At 40.6% G+C, this 18,177-nt stretch overlaps 1 protein-coding gene across 4 annotated transcripts in view; it reads right to left on the minus strand.

The window, feature by feature from the left end:
- The window catches only part of Scel (sciellin), a 97,245-nt gene extending 88,981 nt beyond the window's left edge, over positions 1 to 8,264 (minus strand). For all 4 annotated transcript variants that reach the window (XM_037208341.1, XM_037208340.1, XM_037208342.1 and 1 more), the window contains exon 1: positions 8,116 to 8,264. The gene's annotated coding sequence lies outside the window, so the exon portion shown is untranslated. The remainder of the gene's footprint in view (positions 1 to 8,115) is intronic.
- Positions 8,265 to 18,177: the final 9,913 nt, after the last annotated feature.

The following is an 18,177-nucleotide window of genomic DNA, read 5'->3' on the forward strand; positions in this document are numbered from 1 at the left end:
AAAAACATTAAAAAGGGCTGGTGATCCTGTTTATTGGTAGAGTCCTTGCATAGAATGAAACAGAAAAAGAAACACTCTTCAGATACCATGGCTTCTTATTTTTTTAATTAAAAATATCACTTACATGTTTCTTAATTGTGTGAGCCTTCTTACATTTCAGGGGCCATCAAAGGAACCCTGGGCACATGGGAAAGGATGAAAAGGAAAAGCCCAGACACAGGTCATCAGGATGTTTTTAGAGACTCGTGACACAGAATGATAGCCTCTCTAGTACCCATTCTCTACTTGCCCCTTACTTATGGATAAAACCCCACTTCTCAGCCTCTGTTGAAGTGACAGAGGGCACATTTACAGTTCAGGCTATTGATGCTGAAGAAGAGGTCCCTTTTTGCTTCTAGCTGCTCTTCTCTGAAGGTAGGAGTGGCCATCTTGGACTTGACAGGGTCATACAGCTGCCACAATGATCGTCCATTGTCTATCTTTTTCTTTTTTTAGAAGAATAAACTTTTCCTTCAGGAATAATGACAAAGCTCCTGTTATTATAAATTAAGTTGCCTTTTGATTTTATTACTCAAGCCTGATACTTTTCCTCCATGTTTCCAAGATGTACGGAAACAAATAGGTTTAAAATCTGACAGAGGTCAACAAAAGAGAGTCCTGATTCTTTTATTAGTGAACAGCACATATATCTGTGATCAGGGCTTTTAGTAAAAGGGGCCACTTGTTGAGTTGCTGCCATGTGCCAATTCCTGTGATCAAGCACATGATCTTTATTTGGTCTTCTCAGATGGGTACTATTATCTCTAATTACAGGAGCCCAAGATGTAACCTGCACAGATCACAGTAAGTGGTGAAATGGAGCTGTAATTAAGTGTGGATGACTATAATGCAGTAAATGGTTCTATATACAACTCAAATGCTCTGTGATACCGCCAATAGAAGGCATGCAGAGAATCACTCCTGTATACCAAAAGATGGGCAACAATGGAGGGTGGTTGCAGGTAGCAACAGTAATGAAGGCCAACCCCAACATCTCCAGACAGCTCAGCCTGGAGCTTCTCAGCTCCCACCACACTGAAACCAAGTGTAGCAACATTAGTCCTGATAACACACTGCCTCCCTGGGGCCATCTTGCTGCCAGACAGCTGAGCAATGCTTCCTATTCATTTCCAAAACTAATGTTGCCCAGTGATACAACCTAGATAATAAAGGAAGATGCTTGTATGCTATTTTCAGGTAATAATAGTTCATTAAGAATTCTGTTTTTCCCTCGAAATAAAAGTGACTGATATTGCAGAAATTAATTGTTTTCTTGTTGGATTTAAGTATTACTAAAATAATGGTTGCCTGCTCAATGGTTCAAGGCGGGCAAGGTCTGCTCTGTGGATTTTTCTCTGTTTCTCTTAGTGTCCTTCCTGAATAACTTTCCTCAGCCAACCATCATCTGTCTGCCTTCTCCTTTGATCAGCCCATTCAGTGGTCCCGAGCCATTTCTAGAGGCTTCCAAAGCATCTGTAATGCAAGCCCCTCTCATCCAATTCCACTTCTCCAGACATTATACAGCAATGGAACTCTTCTATTCTGCTAGATAGAAAGTAACATCTTTTAATGTACAGATACTTTGTAAGCAGTTATTAAAAAGGAACCCACAGCATACATTGTGAAGAATATTTTTGTTAAAAATGATGTTTGGGGAATGAATGGTTTGCCAATCACAAACTTCTCAAATTGAATGCTAAAAATTAACTGCAATAAATAAATAAATAAATAAAATTAACTGCAGCAAAATCGTATTTTTATGCAATTCTTTAATGCAATTACTTTTTAAGGACTAGAATTGCCTGGATTTTAAACCACTCAACATCCAATCAAATCAGGCCACTTATTAGCCTCAGTTCAGCTAATGGGCTTATTCTTAGGAGCCACCTTCCAGTCTCAATGCAGTAAAGTTTATAGCTTCTTGGGAGAAAGAGGAAACTCCTCAAAAAGCTGCTGCCTGAGTCTATGTGGGACAGTGGCGTAGTCAGCAACTGTGCAGAGAGCTCTCTGTTTTGGTTTTTTGTGAGGCAGAGTCTTGCCATGAAGCCCAGGCTGGACTCCAGAAGCTGCCTCTGGTTCCAAGAATTTGGGATTACAGGAGAGCAACTACATTTTAAATGTGGAAATTCATAGAAAAATGGTGCTCCAAGTTGGAACTACAAAAATCATCTTTTGGTTTGGGTTTTGTTCCCAAAGTTCTCTCAAGAATATTGTGATATGTCAGTATTGTTAACTACAGTTTATAATTAGGGAGACAAAGACCATTAGAAGGGGTCTAGGGTCTTACAGCCAACCAGAGTTCTGGACTAGAAATTCTCATTTAAATCTAGCATTCTTGCCACAGTAGCCATGTACCCATAACCACCTACAGTTTAGAGAGCTGTATATGCAAAGTTCAACATCCAAGTTTAAATCTTCCTTCACTTCAAAACACTGAATGCCTGAGCTGAGATTCTAACCATGAAGCCAACATTCTCAAGAACAGTAGAATAAACAAAACAAAGTAAAAGAAAAGCAAATATAAAAAACTGTCAACCACCAGCCAGTCTTTCATTTCCTGTGTGTGGCTCAACACCAGAAGGTGGTCCTTTGCATTCACTGTTTGCAAGCTTTGCCCAAAGACATCCATCTTTGGGTTTTATATGAAAACACTATTAAGCTTTGACTCTACTTGCTTTGAAACCAATCAAACTTCTCAGTTCTCAGATACCTTAGAAACCATTCACACCACCTGCTTCTTAAGCCTGCACTCTGTCCACCCTCATTTTGCTTCAGTGGTCTGTGTTGTTATAGTTTGCCATTGTTTATCTGGGAATTGAGTCCAGGGCTTCATGAATGCTGGGCAAACACTCCAGCACTGAGGTACATCCCCAGCATTTTATATCTTTAATAATGACATTTCCTGGGGTGGCTTTCATGTCCATCAATTAACTGTTCCCCTTGCCTATCCCCAACTCCCTCAGTTTCTGGAATTCCCTAGGCTGCCTCCCAGTTCAGCTGCAATTTCTGTTTTCATCTTTGGGTCTTCTCAGCAAAATAAACTTTAAAAATGTTACCCAAGGATAAAATGCCTCTTGGCTGAAGTAACAATGCCTTTGTCTCTTTCTGCTAGCTTCTCTTAGGATTATGAGAACAAAAAATTAGACTAGATGGGGAGAAAGATACAGAGAGGAATGAATGGAAAGTGAAACAGAAAAGGAAAAAAATGTAGAGCTGAAAGTAGATTAACAAAGCAGAGGAGAAAGGAAAAAAACTGAAAAAGCAAACCAAAAAAAAAAAAAAACCTGGTCATAGGGTAACAAGTTTATGTTTTATGCACATCATCCCATTTAAGACCCACACATTTTTAGGTCAGTAGTTTACAATGATTATCCTTATCCCATAACTACATGAAATGCCGTGACACTCTGGGGGCCAGGGAGTGGAATGTGACATTTGAATGAAAATGTTGTCCACAAGCTCATGTACTTGATGAATACTTGGTCCCCAGTTACCAGGCTATTTGTGGAGGTTTAGGAGGTTCAGCCTTTCAGGAGGAAGTGCATCCCTGTGATGGGCATTGAGATTAAAAAGTCTTGCTACTTCCAGTCTGCTCTCTGCATGCTTACCTTTGAAGACAGGAGTTCTCAGCTTCCTTCCCTCCACCATGCCTCCACTATGCCATCAGGAACTCTTATCCCCTGGAACTACAAGCCATGTAAACTCTACCTTCTTGGCTTGACCTTGGCCATGGTGCGCCATCACAGCAACAAAAGGCAGCCAATGCAGTTGCTATGATTAGAGTAACATCAGAGCCATTTTATAGAAAGCTAGGACAGGCACTGAAAAACCATTATCTCGGGATGAATGGTTTACCTGGGGTTACAGAGCCGGTGAATTACACAGCGGAGGTTCAAACTCAGACCAACCTAATACCAAAGTTTCTGTCTTAGAAACTTAGGAAACTAAAGGGGGAAGTGAGTGGAAAGTTACTGGACTAAAGGAAGTGGTAAATAGAATAACAGTCCCTTTGCAGCAGAGCCTTGGGATGGGTCAAGAGCTGCACAAATCGGAGCAGATTTTCGTAACTCATTCTACCAAGTATTATGGGATCTGCAGAGAGCAGCAGGTTAACTACTCCAGAATCTTTTTCCTAGTTAGTGAACTCCTAATGCATTTATGGAAATGGCTGACTTTTTGGAAAGCAATGAGAACACTAGCCTAGGACAAATTCTGTAGAATGGAAAGTAGAAATACAGCAAATATGTCTAGAAAAATGGTGTAAATGGCATTGGCCGGAGTGGTACACACCTTGGTTTATAAGGAAGCCCTGGGTACTTTGTTCCTTGGAAATCAGTGTGACAGGCAGAATCCCTAAGAATAGGAAGAGGGCAACTGCTGTAAAACTATTTTCAAAAGAAGAAGAGAGACCCAATAATGACAGACCTGTGAAGAGAAGGACTATCCTCAAAGAGCTATTATCACCCCCAAACCTTGAAACGTTAGGGAAAGGGAAGACAAATAGATAGTTCTTAGTATCTTAGCTTTATATTTCCATTTGGACAAGCCCCTTAGGTTAATATGTAAACAGCTTTATCATGGTAAACATCTCTGTTGTGTTTTACCCAATGAAGGAAATGCAGACCTGGACTTACTTAGTCTGTTAAGAGGGTTAGGAATGGGCTGTTTATTTTCTCTCACAGGCCAAGAGCCTAAGATTAGCAATGGGAATCTTGATGATAAAAAAAAGGAATCCAAAATTTAGCACAAATGAAATCTTTTGCTATCCAGATCTCTAAATGTTATCAGTTTTCTATCTTTATAACCCCCTAACATAAAATTGACTCTCTGATAGTTCTTGGTTTTAATACATGAAACTCTCCTGATCCTTGCTACGGGATAATTTGACATATCACCTACATGACATCCTGATTACTGGGACAACTGTCCATTTCATCCTACAGAGACACTGATTGAATACCCATTAACAAGCATTCAATCGAATAAAAGTTACCTGTCACCTGAGTCCTATCATGGACCATTTCTAGTTCCAGTTGATTCAAGGTCAAGCCTATCCCGGGGACAGACAATCCCTTGAATTTCTTGCATACAGATGCCTTTTAAGTTTTTGCACACAGCATCCTTAATGATGCGTGGGACAGACCTTTTAAGTGAAGTTAGTTTTGTATGCAGACATACTCTGCTCACCGTGTAATTCTTATATACCTTTGGGAAGCCTTCTGTGGTGTCTTAGGATGTCTGTGCTGCAATAAATTTAATAACTAGCTCATTGTCTTCTAAGGGAATGTCCACATAAAGGAGATTTACTAACATTTTTAGAACCAAGAACCTTGGGTTTAGAGACTAAGGGTAAATCATTTAGATTTTTAGAGTTCTTGCGTGTGCAGTTACAATGAGCAGTCAGGACTACTGGTTTTCTTGTCTAGATATGAGCCTATTGACCTTTAACATAAAATTCAAGCTTTCAATTAACAACCACACTAAAAGGACAATCTGTATCTTTAAAGAATTTGGCAACTGACATAAAACACCAGCATAATAAATAAAGCTGCCATTTGCAAAGCACATACCTGAGGAAGAGCCTCACCCAAATCTGGAAATCATAATAGCTTTGCACCATGGCAAACAGGGAGCACTAGGCAGCTACAGGTAGGTATATAGGAACTAATACCTACAACCTTTATTGATTTCAAAGTTCTTGAGATGAGAAAGTAGAAAAGGATCTACAAACGGCTGAGAACTGGGATAGGGAAGCCAGTAGGGAAGCTGGAGGAAACAACTAAGATTTCTCTCTAAGACTCCTGGACTAAGGAATTTAATCTCTTTGCTCTTAAGGGATGCTTGGAGTTAATGCATGCACCATACCAGATGCTATCTGAAATCATGTTTTCTTGAGTTGACTGCCTGGGGGGACCATATGAAGTTCATTCCACAGTATGTAGTCAATCACTCCGAGCACACTTCTGTTTTGTTTACGAAGTTCCCAGGAATGGGACTCTCTGAAGAAGAGCAATCAGAATTCTGACAGTCAGAGAAGACAGCCCAGGAAACAGAGCCTATGGAAAGGCTGTGGAGGTGAGGAGAACGCTGACTGTGAGGGCCAGACTATGGCCTGCACTTGTCTGTCAGACAACTTCACGCCAAGGGACTGTTGGTGCTTAATATTTAACCCAACAACTATAAAAATTGAAAAGACCAAATCTAAACACCACAAAATAGAACTGTATTTCTATGCCAAAATCACATCACATACACTGCAAGAGCATTGGACATACTTATTTACATATCACTTGTAGTCCTTTAATAAAGATAGAGCATAGTTCATTTTATTACTATTTTTTATAAAAATCATTGAGAAAATCTAATAAGGCAAATGACAGAGATCTGACTTCACAATCTGGTTCTGTTGCTCCGGGCCTGGAAGGTTGCCTAATACTTATTCTTTGTTGTCCTCATCTAGAAAATTCAAAGGGTAGTGCCAGTGAGGTGGCTCAGTGCCTAGAGACCTGATTTGATCCCTGAAAACCAAGTAAAAAGGCCAACATGGTACCACATGTGTGTAACCCCAGCAGTGAAATAAGACTCAGCAATAGGATGATTGCCTCCAAGCTCATGGACCAGCTAAACTGCAGTACACCACACAGCAGAAACAGAAGAGAGATGCTGCCACAATACGGTGGAAGGAGAGAAACGGCACCTGAAAATTGTCCTCTGATCCCACATGCATGCTATGGCATGCACACTTCCATACTCATACACATATCACACATGTACAGACACGCATACACACATACTAATACTAATAGTAATACATGAGTTTTTAAAAGAAAATGCAAAGGCTGGACTAGATGATCCCATAATTCCTTCCCAGTTGAAAATTTATACCAATGAGATGCTAAGGTGTACATAGACCTAAATTTCTATAAAATTCTGACCTGTTTTCATGCATTCACTGTATGTCTTGACATTTAGAACCTAACTGTCTTGGTAAACTCTTAACTGCTCAGCTTTTCCAATAGTGTAATTACTAGCACATGGCCAGTATCAGAAAGGGCGTCTCTGTGTTGTCTACAGAAGTGAAAGCCAGTTTTCAATTTCATGAAAAATAAAGCTGTACTTGATATATGCGATCCTTGGGTATCCTACTGCCTACACATGTTGGAAAACCAAGTCATCAAATTTGTCAGTCAGCCTTTGGGAATGGAGCGTTGATGCGTCTCAGCCACTGAGACTTTGGTGGCTCAGACAGTCAAGAAAACAATGAAACCTCTAGTTCTTAAACAGAGCCGGGTTTGCAGGAGAAGGGGGTGGCTACTGCAAGCTGTACTTTATTCCCACTACTCTATCATAAACAGAAGTGATAAAAGGAAAAAAGGGAGGAGGCAGACAAGCCAGCTGGTTTTTTAGGCGTAAGATGGGCAGAGAGGTTGAAAATTGCCTCTGCATTCTTTAATCCATTCTCAAGCTGATTCAGAACCTAGCATACACACATGCACACAGGCACACAGAGCCCTGTGAAGAACTGCACATCTCCAAGTCACCCCATCCTTCCTCCACACCATTCCACATGAGCAAAGGTGATTTTCCTACCCGAAGAGAATAAGGCTGAGTGGGTTTGCAGTGTTTGTCACAGTTGAGAAAAAGAAATGACACTATTTGTAAATCAATAAAGTTTAAAATTTCATTAGCAACATCATCTGTGAAAACAGGAAGATCTTTTTATAAACCAATTTTATAGTCACTGGAGAAAACAGACCAGTGAGTGCTGATTGAGAGCTTTATTATCTTTATGTGAAGTAGGATTCGCAAACTGCCAGCTCCCACGGGAAATTCAAAGGGCTCTCCATTTCTATGATGCCGTGATGTGTACCACAGCCAAGTTAAAAGCCATCGGAACTGGAAGTGCCGAGCTATGGGCGTACAGAATACTCATCAGAGGCTGTCAAAATCGAACTGGAAACAAGTCAAAGATAATGCAGACAGCCCCGATCTGAACCGTTTGGAGGGAAAGCCGAGAAAGTTAGGCACCAAAAGCAAAGCAGCTGTGTTTATTTTTGCAAGTAGAATCCAACTTACCTTTCTTGCGCAGAAACCCAAAACTCTTGGCTAACTGGCCCGCAGTGATTCCCCAAGTGGATCTGGCTGGAACAAATGGGCACCTGGAGCTTCCGAGGTGCAGTTCCCACCTCCGCTTGACTCTGTTAATGAACAGCTTACAGGCTTCTCTCTCAACACTGAGTCACGCAGGGAGGAGGTAGGCGGTGTGAAAGAGGGTGTCGCCTTGTACAAATACCAGCTCAACAAAAACAGTCTCATTCACAGGCCTCCTGTCTCTGTTGGTGAGTTCTTCATATAATTTTGGTGCTCTGCCCCAAACGCTCTTGCTAGCACTCCTTTAACCGATACCCACAACACGCAATACTAGCAAGCTGGTGTCCCAGGCCACCACTGGTGAATAAGCTTTTAAAAATCAAAATAAAAACTCGTGGTAGAAGGAATCCCTCCCTCCTTCCCCATACTACTTGGGATGTGAGGTCATCGACATGTGTCCAAGGAGTACACTGCTCACTTGGGAAAGGAATATCTGCAGGAACACTGGGACCAGAAAATGCAGAAGGAATCCTTTATAAAAATTCCACACGAGGAACATTTTATAGAGACATCAGAGGAATATCACACCCCAAATGTAAGAATCCTCTTCCTTATATTATTTCACAATATGTTTTTTTAAAAGCAAAGTTTAAAAGAGAATCAGCAAGATGGTTCAGTGGGTGACGGGAGCAAACGGATTCCTCTGGGCTGTCCTCTGACCACATGCGGACTCTAACATGCATATCCAAACATATACACATACACACACACACACAAAAAAAATACAATTTTAATTAATTTTCAATGTGATAAGAATGTTTAAAAGTTCTCTTACAGCTGATGGGGGCATAGATTCCTACATCAAAGCTGTTTCTGCTATGCAGGGCACAAGACACAGACCAGCATCCTGGATGGGGGTTGGTTGCTCTCACAGACACTGAAATGTACCTTTCATAACAGCAAGGAGGATTTGAGGAAGCTGAGCATTCTGGAACGTTGCTAAAGGGGGCTGGATCATCTACGTTTCCTGGGTCATCTTACTTGGTCAGCACACCAACAATTAGCCTCCTTAAGACTGCTCCTAAAAACCTTGGTCCAGCTTGGCTGTGCCTATGACAAGAATAACAGGAAGTAGAGACACCCAGGTGGAGGGCGAAGCAACTGCAGGATGACTTGCAGCTGATCACTTCCTGATTGCAGGAGATCACTTCCTGATCGTTCCTTAATTCTAGGCTGAGGGATTTGAAAATCTAAAGCAAAGATAGTTTTCACAGTGACACATACAGCTGTGACTCGTGATGTACATAAAATATTTATATGGGATTTTGTACATGTTTAGGTATGTATGTGAGGGTGGGGGCTGTTCGCACATGTGCATGCAGGTGTACATGCATCCGTATACACATGTCATTCGCTAGAAGTTGATCTCAGGTGTCTTTCTCAGTTGCTCTCCCCCTTATTTTATACGACAGGGTTCCTTGCCAAAGATCTCGAAGGATCCACCTGTCTCTGCTTCGACTACCACAGGACTAAGGTCATAGACACCCCCACTGCACCCACGTTTTACATGAATGCTGGGTAACGGAGGTCTTCACAATTGTTCTGCAGGTTCTCTGCTAACTGAACCATCTCCGTGGCCCCCTAAACTATTTTTAAAATAAAATTTAAATTTTTGTCATAGTGATAAACATTGATTAGAGTAAGGTTGGATATTGCTAACCCCCATGAAAAAATTGGAAAACAAAATGTGACTGATCTTCTGCAGGATCAAGCCTTCAAAATCCCCTTCATCGATGGGGTAGATGGTCTCCAGGTCTCACCCTATACTGAGGAGTTATTGGCATCACAGTTTACTGGGGAGGGAGAATTGTTTATTAAGGAAAGGGCACCTGGGAGGTTCCCCATGCTCCAGCAGATGGTCCCATACCCATGCACATATGAACAGCACTAGCTGAACTTAGTATGTTATCAAAAATGAAAAATAAAATACATAAAATTGGAAGGAGACATGGTGGGAGACTTAAAGGAGACAGTGGGGATAGGTGTGGTCATATTTCATTGTATACACACATGAGAATATCAAGAATAAAGGAAAGCTTTTAAAAATAAAATAAAGTTATAGTCAGCATTAGAGCTTGGCTAAAATTGTGGGAATAAACAGTTCTAAGCTATCTTGTATGGACAAGTAGTAACTTCCATTATAAACTGTTTAAATATATGCTTTCATCCCTCATAAAATACAGAAGAAGCAAAAAGGGGATTTTACCTCATGTTGAAGTTTAAAATAAAAATAGCTGTCGAAGATACATTTGACATATTTGAGTTTACCAACAATTACTTCTTTGTGTAACTAGTGGGTCATCTCCCTTGCAGCAGGGCAACCAGTTTACCAAGCCAAACCAGTGTCTTTCAACTCTGATTCAAAAGAGGACGCATTCTAAACACTTGAGCAAAACCGAGACCTCTTCATACTGAAGAGGCCTTCTTCAGTGTGACTATCTAAAAGTTGAGAATTCCAAGGAGTGTAAGGAGGTCAAACATGAAAGTGTCTGGGTGTGGTGGTAGTCAGGTAGGCGTGACCTCAGTTTCACTCCAGCCTGAACTGCAAAGCCTTGAAGATGCTTAGAATAACTGGGCTTGGTCAGGCCCATTGCACGGTGAGTTCCCAAGGGCTCTGAATGTAAGCTCAGAAGCAGCAATGGCAAAGGTTTTATGTCAGGTGGCTATGCCAAATGAATGGTGATAGCTGCCTGGAGAGATGGAATGAAGTTTATAAGACAATCTGGACTCAACAAGCTTGCACCATAGCCCTCTCTTCTGTATACTTGGACCATGTCTTTCAGATATCATAATGCCATGTTGCTTTGTCTATATATTCTAAGGAAATACCAGCTCCAGTGAGCACTTATTCTACATAATATTGGAAAGAGAAAACATGTGTATTGTACTTTCTATGTGCTAAGCATTGTTCTAAGAAGCCTTCACACATTATTTTAATAATTGTTATTAAATGACTATTACCTCCTCATCTCAAAGATGTTCCAAAACTGTTAAAGACAAATCATGATCTCTAGTCTATTTTTCCTGGACGTTGGGGATTTTTTTTTAAAGAGGATGCTTCAGTTTTCTTCCAGGTGAATGAAATAAATGTTATATGCCTGTTAACACAAAAGACATCATTAGGGTGGTAATTACAGAGTCAATTTCTCCTGCCTAGGAGTAGATAGATGCCATAATTAATGGGTTGCTGCCAGCACTGCCAGAGCTGATGTATTGCTTAATGTACTTCACGTGCCATCATGACAGAGGCCAGTGGGAGAGCACAGCACAGACCCATGCATGTTGTGGAATGTTAGTTTAAGATGTGTTGCATTTGTGTTCATGCTGTGGAATATTGTTTAATGATAAAGACATGTTGCATTCTTTTATGTTGCATTTGTTTCACTCTGTGAAGCTGTGTTACTTTGCCTGCGTAAAACACCTGATTGGTCTAATAAGGAGCTGAATGGCCAATAGCTAGGCAGGAGAGGGATAGGTGGGGCTGCCAGGCAGAGAGAATAAATAGAAGGAGAAGGAGAGAAGCACTCCAAGGGCCAGCCAGCCATGGAATAAGAAGGAAAGAGAAGTATATAGAATAGAAAAAGGTAAAAGCCCAGAGGCAAAAGGTAGATGAGATAATTTAAGAAAAGCTGTCTAGAAACAAGCCAAGCTAGGCTGGACATTCATAAGTAAGAATAAGTCTATGTATTTATTTGGGAGCTGGGTGGTGGGCCCCCAAAGAGCAAAGAGAAAAACAAAAAACAAAACAAAATTTAAAAAAAGCAACACATTGGAGCCTGGGTTTAATTCCCTGTGGACTCAGTATTCACTGTGAGCAAATCATTTACCCCTTGAGCCCATGTTCTTCTTGATATAGTGGTTTGTAATGACTATCTCTTTACCAACAGGATGGAGCACATCAAGGTGTTTTTGCCTTGAACAAACTCTAAGCCTGTGTTGTAGAGACAACATCAGCAGGAACCAGGAAGACTTAGTCCTTAATTCCTGCTGCTTTCTGTGTCTTATTCAAGCTCAAAACAAGTAACAGATATCTTCTCTACAGTGAACACAGCTCTGGTTTGAGGGATCCAGGGCAGAGCTGGTCCAGTTAATGGCAGAAAGAGGAACTGATATAACTGGATAAGGGAGATCTGTAGCTAGTCTCTCTTTCTTTGTTACTGAAGTTGAAAAACCTTACTTCAAAGTTTTAATTTCCCCCTTCTATTCCTGTGTCTACCAGTAATAAATCCACATGAGAAAGATACAGACAGCCATGTTGATTAAGCCAGTTAAGAGTATATTATTAAACCAATTAAGAGTATAGGAGTCCTTTCATTTTGACCAGTGACCAAGAGTATGTTCATGCCTCAAAGTCTCTTGGTGCCAACCTCAGGGGTACAGCATTTTTAAAAGCAAAACCCCAGTTACATCAACATTAGACGAGGTTCATAGTAACCTTGCAATATTTGTTTAGACAGAACATAGTTACTTCAGGTACAACACGACACTAATTTTGACTTATAACTTCTTTAGTTAAAGTTTTGTAAACATTAATTATTTGGTTAATACATATGGACCATGGTCAGGGGCATGGAAATTCCAAACATGTTTCCAAGGCAGTCCCTGAAGTCCTAGTCTCTCAGAGTCTGTGCGTATCTGTGTATGGCCAAGTCTCATGACCTCTGTAGACAGTCATGAGCTAGTCTATAAATATGGTTCAACCACCCTGACTTCAGGGTGGAGAAAAGAGCTGCATCAGGACTAGAAGAATTAACTGCTTTTCCTTCCGCTGTAAAACGCAGAGTAGCAAAGTATTTATATAACTACCATCTTATGTTTAAGCTGTGATCATTATTTCATAATTTATTTTTTTCTTTATGGTTCTCCTCAACTCCTATCAAGCTCTTCTACTTTACACAAATTTCTCTAATACCAAATACCTAATGGAATTACATGCTAAGCCTCTTGAGGTCAGGGGATTCCATATACACCACAGTAGTGCTTCTTGATCATAGTAACACTTGGTATATGTATATGTATATATTTAATATATCTTTCTAAAAATTACATTCTGATTTTCTTGTTAGAATTTTCTATCTCTATCTGGAAGAATATAAAATTAGCTTTGATCCTCACTGCTTTCTTCAAACAAGTATTTTTTAGTATTTTATAGATATTGCTCAAATAATAATTATCATAGCCATATTTATTGTCCAATGTTGAAATCCACATCATCATTGCCTCCTTCCTCATAGTCTCCTTATATTCTAACCACATCCAATTAGTCGGTCACTGAACCACACTGTTAATTCTACATCTCTATTTGGTTGAACCTCCCTTTTTCTTGACTACCATTGCTACCTCTTTCAGACTTTCCAGTCTTGAGAGAACTACTTCAATCAATTGCTACCTGGCCTACTCCCACTTTCAATCCATCCCCTGATGACTCACTCAGGACTCTTTCAGGTTGTAAGGATCAAAGTCAAGCTCTGGAAACCTCAGTTCTTGGAATCACACTAATAGCACCTTTGCAGAGAAGACCCACAAAGCCCAACATGATAATACTTAGAACCGACAGTTTATTACAGAAAAAGATATGACTTTTACATTACAGTAAAGGCGAGCATCATAGGTAAAGACTGTCTTATAGTAACAGCAGAGCGGCCATACGTGAGTCCCAAGTGTCTTCCTTCTCTGAGGTTCTTCTCAGCACCCAGTTTCACTCTAAAGTCAAGAGCTACTGATTTATACACGCAAGACCCACCTGGAGTCTCAGTTGGGATACCTGGTAGCTTGATGGTCATGCAGGCACATTCTACTATACAAGCAGGCCTTCTGGGACCTTGCCAGATAAAAACTATCTCATTCTTAGCAATCATCAATGCTTGGTGACTGTTACAAACCATCTTGGAACTCACAGTGCATGAATACAAAGCAATACTGTCAGGGCTGGCGAGATGGCTTAACTGGCAAAGTCTGTGTCATATAAGTGTGAGGACCTGAAGTCTGATCCCCAGCACTTATGAAAAGCCCAGATGCAGAGGCATACATCTGTAACTCCAGCACTGAGGGTAGACAGGAGACAGGTAGGTCCCTAGAGAGCTTGTCCAGCCAGTCTAGCTGAAGTAATGAGCTCTCATGCCGTGAGAGACACTGTCTTGAAAACTAAAGTGAAACACACTTGAGAAAGAGACCCAACGTCAGCCTTAGGCGTCCACACACATATGCACACGTGCCCACACACATGCATGTAAACATGTATACAGACACATGGACGGACACACACACACACACACACACTGTCTATTGCCCTGTCTGAGACCAGTGCTGTTTAGGCTTAATTTTTCACTTTTCAAAAACATTTTTTAATTATTATTTTTTTTACTTTTAAATTATATTTATTCATTTTATTTTATGAGTATTTTGCCCACATGTTCATCTGTGCACCACAAATAAGCCAGGTGCCCACAGAAATCAGAAAGAGGTATCAGATCCTCTGGAACTGGAGTTACAGATGGTTGTGAATCACCATGTGGGTGCTGGGAATCTTAGAGATCCACTTGAGTCTACGGGTCATCCAGCATTAGAGGCCCATGGGTCTTGTTCAAGGACATCACACGAGTCACTAATTAGCAATAGAGGACAATTTAGACTAGAAATGTTCGAAGTATTCTCTAAAATGTCCCCCACTGGTTTCTGTTTTAAATGCTTGGTCCCAACTGGTGATCCTATATTGGCGGTTTGGGAGCTTTTAGAAGGTGGAGTCTACATTGTGGAAGACTTAATATTCATTTTTTTTACTTGGACCAGCCACATTTCAGCCAATATAGAAGTAGGGAAAGTGGGAAATGCATAAAGCTGGTCTTCTGCCTTTTAAAGGCCTTTCCTTCTATCATAGAGTCAGCCTCTGCTATTTCTCATGCACCCTATGCTTTAGCCATATCAAATTCAGGTTCAGATGTTATCAGGATTAGATTATTCTGAAAGCACCAAGCGGGGGGGGGGGGGGGGGGGAGGTGACCCTGCCTCTGCCTTTTCTCATTTCTGGAGATCATCTCCATCCATTTGTCAACATCTCTTCCAGATCTCATTTCACCCTCTAGCTCTGTTAACACAGTTCTTACCACTGACAGTGGTCCTCTTGTCTCCTTCTTATGAGGATGCTTGTGATAAGATTGGGCCTATCATCCAGCAGTGATGGTGGACAACTTTAATTCCAGCACTTGGGAGGCACAGGCAGGTAGATCTCTGTGAGTTTGAGGCCAGCCATACAGCGTGAGATCCAGGACAGCCAGGGATATACAGAGAAACCTTATCTCCAAAAACCTGAAGAAAAAAAAAAAAAAAAGGTTGGGCCTATCGTGACAGTCCAGAATGATTGCCCTGTCTCATTCTCACTAATTTAATCACATCTGCAAATTCTCTTCTGCTGATCAAAATAGCACATTTACCAGATCTGGAATTCAGATCTTTCAGGAGTCCAATATTCAGCTTACAGCACCTATTTCCAAGCTCTCTAAAACTTCATCAATTTTCACAAGTTAAAGGGCTAAACATCTCATTTAGTAAATAAAAGTTCAAAATGCACATAATAATTTGAGTGAGTAAATCAATACAAAATAGAACACATTATTATGACTTTTAACTTAAAGTAGATGGAGTAATTATGGTCACATCTAAAACTTTATATTTAAAACCATGTAAGAGACTAGGAGTGTAGTTTGGGAATCTTGGAGAAACATACTACCTAAACTATGATAAATTGCATATATTACATAAGCACATACATGTACATACTTCCATTTATATATATATATACATATATATATATATAATTTCTATTATACATCCTTAACACATTCATGACACATATCTACCAGTCTCTCTCTCTCTCTCTCTCTCTCTCTCTCTCTCTCTCTCTCTCTCTCTCTCTCTCTCACAGACACACAGACACACACAGACACACACACACACACACACACACACAGAGTGCTCTCTGTACCTGTCTTTGCTATGAGGATGTAAGCAACTTGAACGTGGATCTGAGTTTATTTTTCTTGAGTCCTTCTCAAGCCCACCCTAGCCAGGTCTCAGAGACAGTTTATTGTTCGAATGCATTAGTATTACCTAGGACAAATGAGGAAAAAGCCCAGAAGCCACTAGGAAGGAAACTGAAGTCCCAGGACCTGGCTGACTAGGGAAACATGGTTCGCACAGTCCTCTTCTCTCACGCTATTTCTGTGGCAATTTTCCTTTACTTCACACTCATTCTTTCAAGCCACCTGAGTGACCCAACACTGTGACCTGGCTCCCTGCCCACACACTCAGTGAGAGCCCTCCATTCCCCACACCTACCCCTCTCCTGCCTGCTTGCTTCTTTGTTCACAATCCCCTCACAATCCACCTCCAAAGTGTCCCCCAGCCCCTGTGCTTTATATGATCAAATGAATGAACCTGATTTTGTTTTCTACTTCCAGATAGTTCTGGAACTTTCAAATCTCCCAAGTATTATTGTAAAATAGTGAGTCATCCTTTACCATAACAAATCTGTGATTAATTAAATTCTCTAATTGTGTCCCTAGAAAATGTTGGTCTTTAGAAGTTTTTACATAAGCATACCATGTCATCATTTTAATTTTACACCATTTCTTCCAACCAAGAGTATAACTATTCTTACTGGAGTAGTTATAACTAAAGGCTATTGAAAATAGTTGGATTCAATAGTTTGAGAGTTTTAGTGTTAGTGTGTGTGTGTGTGTGTGTGTGTGTGTGTGTATCTATGTGTGTATGTGGAGGGGTGGTTATGTGTGTGTATGTATGTATGTAAGTATGTGTGTATATATGAGTGTGTGTGTGTATATGTGTGTGTGCATGTGTGTGTGTGTATGTGTGTATGTGGGAGTGGTTATGTGTGTGTGTGTATATGTATGTATGTAAGTGTGTGTGTGTGTGTGTGTGTATCTATGTGTGTATGTGGAGGGGTGGTTATGTGTGTGTGTGTATGTATGTATGTAAGTATGTGTGTATATGTGAGTGTGTGTGTGTATATGTGTGTGTGCATGTGTGTATGTATGTGTGTATGTGGGAGTGGTTATGTGTGTGTGTATATGTATGTATGTGTGTGTATGTGAGTGTGTGTGTGTATGTGTGTGTGCAGGCACACACTTGCCTCCATGTGCCTGTGGAAATCAGAGACAACTTTGTGAGTTCTCACCTTCTGGCTTACTGAGGCAGAGGGGTTTCTACTGCTGCAGCTTATGCTCCACACTAGCCAGCCCGGAAGGTTCCAGGCCACCTCCTGTCTGTGGCTCCCCACTCACCAGAGGAGTGCTGGGATTGTGGTTATGAACCATCACATCCGGAGTTTGACGTGGACTTCAGAGATCTAATTCTACCATGTGATCAGTTATCTGCTGACTATCTCCCCCGTCCCAATTGCTTTTTTATTTTGTGTATCCTGTGCTTTTTTAAAGTTTTGCTACACTTTAATGTCTTCACCTTTGAGTTCCATTTCGTCTTCTCTTGTGTCTACTTAAGAATCATTTTATCTGGGAAGGTTATATAGGCTTATATTCCTGTGTCTTTCATAAAAACAAAACTTAACTTTCATCAGTTCTACTACTAATACCCGATATAGAGGAGGTGAAGGCAGGCTAAAACATGACTCAGCTACACATATCTATATACAAGCATTACATAAATGACCTAACAACTTAAGATTCCAAAACCCTCATCAGTTTAAAATATGAGTTATTTTTTTAAAAAAAAAATCTTTCAGAATATTTCCTCCCCATCAGGGGAAATTCCTCCCAACAACTGAAGAAGCCTTCAAAGCTAACATTAGAAATAAAACGTGACACACTTGATTTCCAGTATAGATGTGACAGCATCAGATAATAAACGTGTTGCCCCTTCATGGCAACTCAGCCAGAGACCTGAAATCTTTTTCCTAAAGGCTAGATAGGAAATACTTTGTTTGGGGCTATGCTGGCTGTATGCAAACACCTC

The sequence above is a fragment of the Peromyscus leucopus genome, chromosome 9 (assembly GCF_004664715.2).
Source record: "Peromyscus leucopus breed LL Stock chromosome 9, UCI_PerLeu_2.1, whole genome shotgun sequence".
Classification (NCBI taxonomy): Eukaryota; Metazoa; Chordata; class Mammalia; order Rodentia; family Cricetidae; genus Peromyscus; species Peromyscus leucopus.